This window comes from Eretmochelys imbricata, chromosome 16, assembly GCF_965152235.1.
Source record: "Eretmochelys imbricata isolate rEreImb1 chromosome 16, rEreImb1.hap1, whole genome shotgun sequence".
In the NCBI taxonomy this organism is placed as follows: Eukaryota; Metazoa; Chordata; order Testudines; family Cheloniidae; genus Eretmochelys; species Eretmochelys imbricata.
In genome coordinates, this window is record NC_135587.1 from 1,188,663 (window position 1) to 1,196,457 (window position 7,795).

Below are 7,795 nucleotides of genomic sequence, written 5' to 3' on the forward strand. Positions count from 1 at the left end.
GTGGTTGGGAGTAACCTAATGTGATGTGATATTTGGTATAGTGACCAATATCACAAAGCCCAGTTTGTCTGGGTGGCAAGAAGGGCTGGAGATCCTAAGGGGACTGTCTTTGACTCCATGGTAAGACTGATACAGTGATCCAGGAGTGCATGTTCGTTACTGGTTCGGTGAAATCTAATTATAGAATATACCACCAGTTTAGGGTGTCTGCCCTGTTTTCTGGCATCTGACCTGAATTTGGCATTCACAGCTGTAAGCCATTCCAGACAGCAAGTGAGAACATCAGGATTCAATTCATTAGAGAGATTTGTATCCAAAGTGTGAACCTGCCCCACACATTTTGCCACGTAGCCCTGGAGAGAAGTGGTGTTAACATGGCTTCCAAGTCCTTTCCCAGCATGTGAAGTGGGTGTGGGAGTGAGAAAGAGCCATGTACCTGCTCAAGATACTTCTGACATCCTAGAGGCGAAAGAGAGAGAAAAATAATCTGAGACCCACTTGAAACACACTGAGGATTGCATGGAAGGGATTTTGCAAATCTTGAAAAAAGAAGCTCTGGTCTGGCCCCAGAACCATGGATTATCTCAGCTAATGGGGCTTTTCCATCTCTCATATCTATATATCTCTAATTGGTCATAGAAAAATTGTAATGCACATTTCAGGAATTCACTGACAGCTGGACTCCAGTGCTCACAATTTGGGCACGGTCCTGTCCCTGTGGTGGGATCTGGGGTATTTCTTACTCTTTCTCACCTGCAGGAATTTGCTTACTGGCTTCAGATACTTCCCCTCCATCTCACTGATCAGCTCACTGAGACGGGAAATCTCCTCTGAGAGTTTGGTGATATTTTCATTCTGTATCTTCACAATCTCCTTGTCCAGCTTTTCCAGCTCGGCCAGCAGAAGTCAATCTTGTTCCTCCAGGAACTGCCGCAGTTTCTGAAATTCAGATACAATCTTCTGCCTCTCTGTTTCTGTCTGTTTCTGTAAGAAAATAGGGAAAGGGCTTGTTTGGGACGTGAATGGAGCCTGGGGTCCTTTCATGGAGTGCTGAGTGTGCAGGAGGGAGAATTTCTTTGCACATTCTAAGACATCTAACACTTGCCTGTGACCTGTGGTTAGTAGAAAGAGGATTTTCTCACACCTTCCCATTTGGCCCCTATATCTCTTAAAGGGATATTCTCATGCCTGACATGGTTAGGATATCATGTTACCAGCGGCCTTTAAAAATGCAGATCCAAGGCAGCTGGAGGCAAGACTCAGCACTAGATCTGGGTGACATTTTTTGCACTAAACTTTTTTGGAGGGAAAAGGCAGATTCATTGACTCTGAAATATTTAATGAATTCCTCTCAATGTCACCCACATTTTTTGGATGGATAAATAAAGAAATAAATAAGCAGATAAATAAATAAATAAATCCTGAAAAAAATCAAGAAAATGTTTTGATTATTCAATTTGAAATTAGTTTTTGCTTCAAAAAGTCCTTCTTCGTGGTCAAAATTGAAACAAAACACTGCCCAAGAAAAAATGGAACACTGATTTGCTGCACTTTGTTTAATTATTTTAGGTTTGACCATTTTTTTCCCAATTTCCAGTCAATGAAAAGTTTTGTTGTTTACTCAGCTCTACACAGAACTACGTTGACACAGATGTATGGAAAGAAAAAATGAATCAATTGAACAAAAAGTGCAGACAGGCACAGAACTGTGCATTGGATACATTCAGATCATTTTGGCAAGATTTTCGTCAAAGCCACAAAAGGTGGACAAGAATTCATTACCAGAAATGAAAGCTTAGAATCTGAAGATGGAGAAGAGGATTTTTCAGGCCTTCTGTTTGGAGGTGAGTGCACACATACGCACAGAGCATCCGTGGTAACGGAGTAGTAGATAAAAGCCAACATTTCCTAAGGCCACAAGGGAATCTGCCTACAAACCAACCTCGCACCCCATGTCAATGCAGGTTAATAACAACAGGAGCCTACCAGATACTCCTGGCTTTTCTTCTCTCTACTCAATTTAAATCCCTGGAAATTTTCTCTCTCTTCCCTCAGAATCTTCAAATAGAGCTGGATTTTATCCTGAATCAACAGAAATGATTTGGGTGGTTTGATTTTTATTTTTAGGGGTGAAGGTGCATCTCAGTTTAACCCCTCATGGAAATTCAGAATCCCAAGGAGAAACTTAATGTAACCCTTCTGCTCGTCAGAGTTGGCAGCAACAAGGGCCGGGTTCAATATCTACGGGATCCATTCCAATAACACAATGCAAACCGGCTCGAGCCCCCACCCAGTGACCTGGGACAAATATATACCACCCCCGCTGGGCGCCTCCAAGAGGCAATACTTCCCCTCTCGCAAGCACATAGTCTGAGTGTAGCAAAAGCCTTTTAATAACAGAGAGAAACAATGTGGCATTATGTTGGGGAAACACCACCAACAGGATTCATAACACAACCCATGAAGAAAAAAAACCCACCCCAAGCAAATTGGGGCATGCCCTTTTCCCCTTGGTTCTTGAGTCCAGCAACCCCAAATCACCCAAAGTCCCAAAAGTCCAATGCCCCAAAAGTCTCTGTCCCTGGTCAGGGTAGCCCCAGAGTTCGAAAGTTTATCTGCAGAGCTTTACCTCCCAACCTGGGTGGAGATGGGACGGGGGTTAAGAGGCACCTGACATGATCTGAAGCTGACCGCCCCACAGCTCCATAGGCCTTCGCTCCGCTCTGCCAGCCGCCCCACGAACTCCTTCGCTCAGCTCCCCCAGCCGCCCCACGAACTCCTTCGCTCAGCTGCACTCCGCTCCGCTCCGCCAGCCACCCCACGAACTCCTTCGCTCAGCTCCACGGCCCACAAGCAGCTCCTGCCATCCACAAACTGCTCCACGTCGAACTGCTCCACAATATATCTTCAGGCTCCCCCACTACTTAACACAACACTCAGTGATTTCAGCTCTTAGGTAAATTCAGCTTGTAGTAGGGTAGCCCCAGTGCTGGTGCCCTGTCAGCCCAAAGTGAGCTCACCAGCCTTTTACTAGACTTCTAATGAAATCAAAATTAGCTCTGATATTTCACAATGGAGAGAGGAAAAAGTGCAATTAGCATGTAAGGCCCTCACCAAGAAGACCATGCCACCAAGTATTAATACTTGTCCCCAGCCTCTCTCCAGTCACACAGTTTTGGAACCCATGACCCTTGCCTAGCGAGTGCTACTTAGTTGATGGTGAATCCCTCCATCATAACAAAAGGCCACATACAGTTCCAAGCACAGTTCCCATAATCAGGGTAATAACAATTTATTCTTCCTGCCCCAATAACAGAGACACTGGGGATCCCACAGCAGCCAAAGTGACCATTTGGGCAGCTATGGTCTCATTCTAGGCGTGGTGGGTGTGCCTATGCAAATGAGATCGGCCCCTGAAGTTCTTTTCCACAACTTGCCACACCTCACCACCAGATGTCAGGGTGGAGCTCATCCTGACACTGCTTACATTAATCTCCTTACTGGCTTCAGACTTTTCTCAAAGAGTCTTCCCCTTCTAACAGACTTCATCACTGCTAGGAGCTGCTAGGGCCACAACAGCGTAGTCTCATGGTTCAGGCACTGGTGTGGGCCTTGAGAGACCTTGGTCCTATTGCCCACCCAGTCACTCTCCTGCTGGGTGACCTTAGGCAATTAACTTCCCCACTCTGGCCCTCCATTTCCTATCCCACTCTGCATTTTTCTTCTCAGATTAGCCTATACATTAGATTATCCCTGCTCAGAGCAGGGATTGTCCCTCACACTGTTTTGTGCAGGTTCCAGCAAAATCAAGGTCAAATCTCATCTGGGGTCTGTAGTGGCACTGGGATGCAAATAACAAGAATGATGATAAATGCTAAGATACAAATCAGCAATGACAACATCAGCTTTTTAACTTGATATTCTCCAGTCTGAAGGCAACAGTCTCACATAGACAGGCCTGCAGGTGATTTAAACCTCACTGATCATTTAACAGCTTCTGTTCCAGAGAGAGTTCCCTTAGTTCACCAGTGGGAGCTGGGTTTGAAAAGGATTCTGCTTCTCAGGTAAAACTTTCCCACATTAGAAATTTTTCAAGTCTTAATTGTTTGCCCTTCCTGCCACCCAGCTGTCTCATTTATTGTTTATAGCATCTCCCATACAATGAAGGCCTTACAGAGTTGAACAATGCAGTCACACCTCTGACAGGCAACTTCCACCTGGCATAAAAATCCAAAGCTGTTACTCATTGAACTTGACAGCAATTCCCTACCTTGTACTCCTGGTTATCCTCCCTTATGGGAACCACAGTGTGAGCTCGGTGAGTCCGGGACAGATGGCAAACCACACAGATGGGGGTTTGATCTTCTTCACAGAACAGTGTCAGAGCCTTCTGGTGTTCCACACACACTCCTGATCCCTTCGCTGCCTGGACACCCAGCCATTTGGCTATTTCTAGGACATTGGCCAGCTGCCTGTTTGGCCTGAGGTTTCTCTGTTGCACAGCTTGTCTGCACTTAGGGCAGGTGATGCCTGTGTCTGATTCTCCCCAGCACTGGGTGGTGCAGGCTCGGCAGAAATTGTGCCCACACTCCAGAGTGACAGGTTCTGTGAAATACTCCAGACAGATGGGACAAGTAGCTTCATCCTGGAGACTTTCCACAGAGCTCCCTGCAGCCATGGCTCCCTCTGGACAGTGTAACAGGGTAAGGTTCACTTTCCCGAGCTCAGAAACAAGCCCCCCCTGTAGCAGCACCTGGGTGTTTCCCTTCCTGGAACTGACTCCTGCTGTTTGCTGAGCTGGAGCGAGCCCCCTGGTAACATTACAGCCCTGGGGCTCTTGTGAAAACAATACCACTAGGCTGGGCTGTGGTCCTGCAACCAGCTCCCTCTTCCTGGCAGCCAGGTCCAGGCAGTGAGACAGGAGGCGAGCCACCCCTTCCCCAGCCAGGCTCTATACACAAAGGCAGCAAACCAGAGTAGCCACCCTCAAACGTGAGAAGCATCTCTGTCCTGCCCCCTCTGCTCCACATTTGGGCCTGGCTGCCAGGGAGAGAAGCTGAGTGAGCCAGAAAAATGCCAGGGGGAGGTGCAGCAGGAGAAGGAAAGGTCTCTCACACCCAGTCGGTAACTTTGGCAGGGAGAGCGTGGCAGCACTGGGCTGGGCAAAGGGTGGGAGGATTGCTGGGGAGGGCACTGGGAAAAGGTTCCCTCTGCTCAGCCTGAGTTAGGGTCATTGCCCGCTGTGAGAGGTTGTCACTCCCCGGGGTGTAGTCTGGGAGTGGTTGGAACTGCTGTGCCTCCTAACAATTCAGCTGAGTTGTCCTTTCTCACACTGCTCTACTGGTGATACACAGCCAGCCCCTCCAGGCCCTGTTATCACCCAACATGACAGCGGGTGACGCCACACACCTAACTGAGGGGGGAGAGGAGGGTGAGGGAGTGAGAGAACCTGGATTTGTGCAGGAAATGGCCTAACTTCATTATCATGCACATTGTGTAAAGAGTTGTCACCTTGGATGGGCTATCACCAGCAGGAGAGTGAATTTGTGTGGGGGGGTGGAGGGTGAGAAAACCTGGATTTGTGCTGGAAATGGCCTAACCTGACGATTACTTTAGATAAGCTATTACCAGCAGGACAGTGGGGTGAGAGGAGGTATTGTTTCATATTCTCTGTGTATATATAAAGTCTGCTGCAGTTTCCACGGTATGTATCTGATGAAGTGAGCTGTAGCTCACGAAAGCTCATGCTCAAATAAATTGGTTAGTCTCTAAGGTGCCACAAGTACTCCTTTTCTTTTTGCGAATACAGACTAACATGGCTGTTACTCTGACACCTAACTGAGTTACCTCAGTGCTTTACCTAAGCCACGCAAGGACAAACAGGAGACAACCTCCATTTTCCCAGCTCCCCAGCCTTGCACCCCTGTTGGAGTATGAGCCCAGAATTATATCATCTTGCACTGCACAGGATCTGTACAATGCAAGCTCATTAATTAATTCTCCCCCCCCTCGATGTGGGGAAGATGTGCAACAGCCTTTGTTTACCAAGCAGAGATTTTCCCAAACACCTCACTTAAAGACACACTAGTAAAGGTTTAACATCCCTGTGCTGGGGAAAACACTACAGCAGCCCAACACCATAGCATTTAATTTCAGAAAGGGGAACTACACAAAAATGAGGAGGTTAGTGAAACAGAAATTAAAAGGTACAGCGCCAAAAGTGAAATCCCTGCAACCTGCATGGAAACATTTTAAAGACACCATAATGGAGGCTCAACTTAAATGTATACCCCAAATTAAAAAACATAGTAAGAGAACCAGAAAAGTGTCACTGTGGTTACACAACAAAGTAAAAGAAGCAGTGAAAGGCAAAAAGGCATCCTTTAAAAAATGGAAGTTAAATCCTAATGAGGAGACTAGAAAGGAGCATAAACTCTGACAAATGAAGTGTAAAAATATAATTAGAAAGGCCAAAAAAGAATTTGAAGAACAGCCAGCCAAAGAGTCAAAAACTAAGAGCAAAAAAATTTTTAAGGACATCCGAAGCAGGAATCCTGCTAAACAACCAGTGGGGCCATTGGACAATCGAGATGCTAAAGGAGCGCTCAAGGATGATGAGGCCATTGTGGAGAAACTAAATGAATTCTTTGCATCAGTCTTCATGGCTGAGAATGTGAGGGGGATTCCCAAACCAGAGCCATACTTTTTAGGGGTCTAAATTAGCTGTTACCACTCAAGAAAGAATTCTTGGAGTCATTGTGGATAGTTCTCTGAAAACATCCACTCAATGTGCAGTGGCAGTCAAAAAAGCAAACAGAATGTTGGGAATCATTAAGAAAGGGATAGATAAAAAGACACAAAATATCATATTGCCTCTATATAAATCCATGGTATGCCCACATCTTGAATACTGTGTGCAGATGTGGTCGCCCCATCTCAAAAAAGGTATATTGGAATTGGAAAAGGTTCAGAAAATGGCAATAAACATGACTAGGGGTATGGAACAGCTTCCATATGAGGAGAGATTAATAAGACTGGGACTTTTCAGCTTGGGAAAGAGACGACTAAGGGGGGATACGATAGAGGTCTATAAAATCAGGATTGGTGTGGAGAAAGTAAATAAGGAAGTGTTTACTTATTCTCATAACACAAGAACTAGGAGTCACCAAAAGAAATTAATAAGCAGCAGGTTTAAAACAAACAAAAGAAAGTATTTCTTCATACAACGCACAGTCAATCTGTGGAACTCTTTGCCAGAGACTGTTGTGAAGGCCAAGACTATAACAGGGTTCAGAAAAGCACTAGATAAATTAATGGAGGATAGGTCCATCAATGGCTATTAGCCAGCATGGGCAGGGATGGTGTCCCTAGCCTGTTTGCCAGAAGCTGGGAATGGGCGACAGGACTTGATGATTACCTGTTCCGTTCACTCCCTCTGGGGCACCTGGCATTGGTCACTGTCAGAATACAGGATACTTGGCTAGATGGACCTTTGGTCTGACCTAGTATGGCCATTCTTATGTTCTTATAAAACAAGTTTATTAACTACAGAAAGATAGATTTTAAGTGATTATATGTGATAGCAAACAGATCAAAACAGATTACCTAGCAAATAAACAAAATTGGAAACTAAGCCTAAATTACTAGATAGATATGAATTAGCAAAATCTCCCCGTGACTGATGATACAAGCAGGCTTGCACATTCTTAAGGCACAAGGAACATGTGCCTTGCAGCTTGGCTTCCCCTCCCCTGTTCCCAATCCTTTGTCTTCCAGAGCTTCTTTCAGGTGTTGA

At 45.7% G+C, this 7,795-nt stretch overlaps 1 pseudogene; it reads right to left on the reverse strand.

Moving 5' to 3' along the window:
* LOC144276250 (zinc finger protein RFP-like) overlaps positions 1–4,678 on the reverse strand; it is a 28,022-nt pseudogene extending 23,344 nt beyond the window's left edge.
* Positions 4,679–7,795: the final 3,117 nt, after the last annotated feature.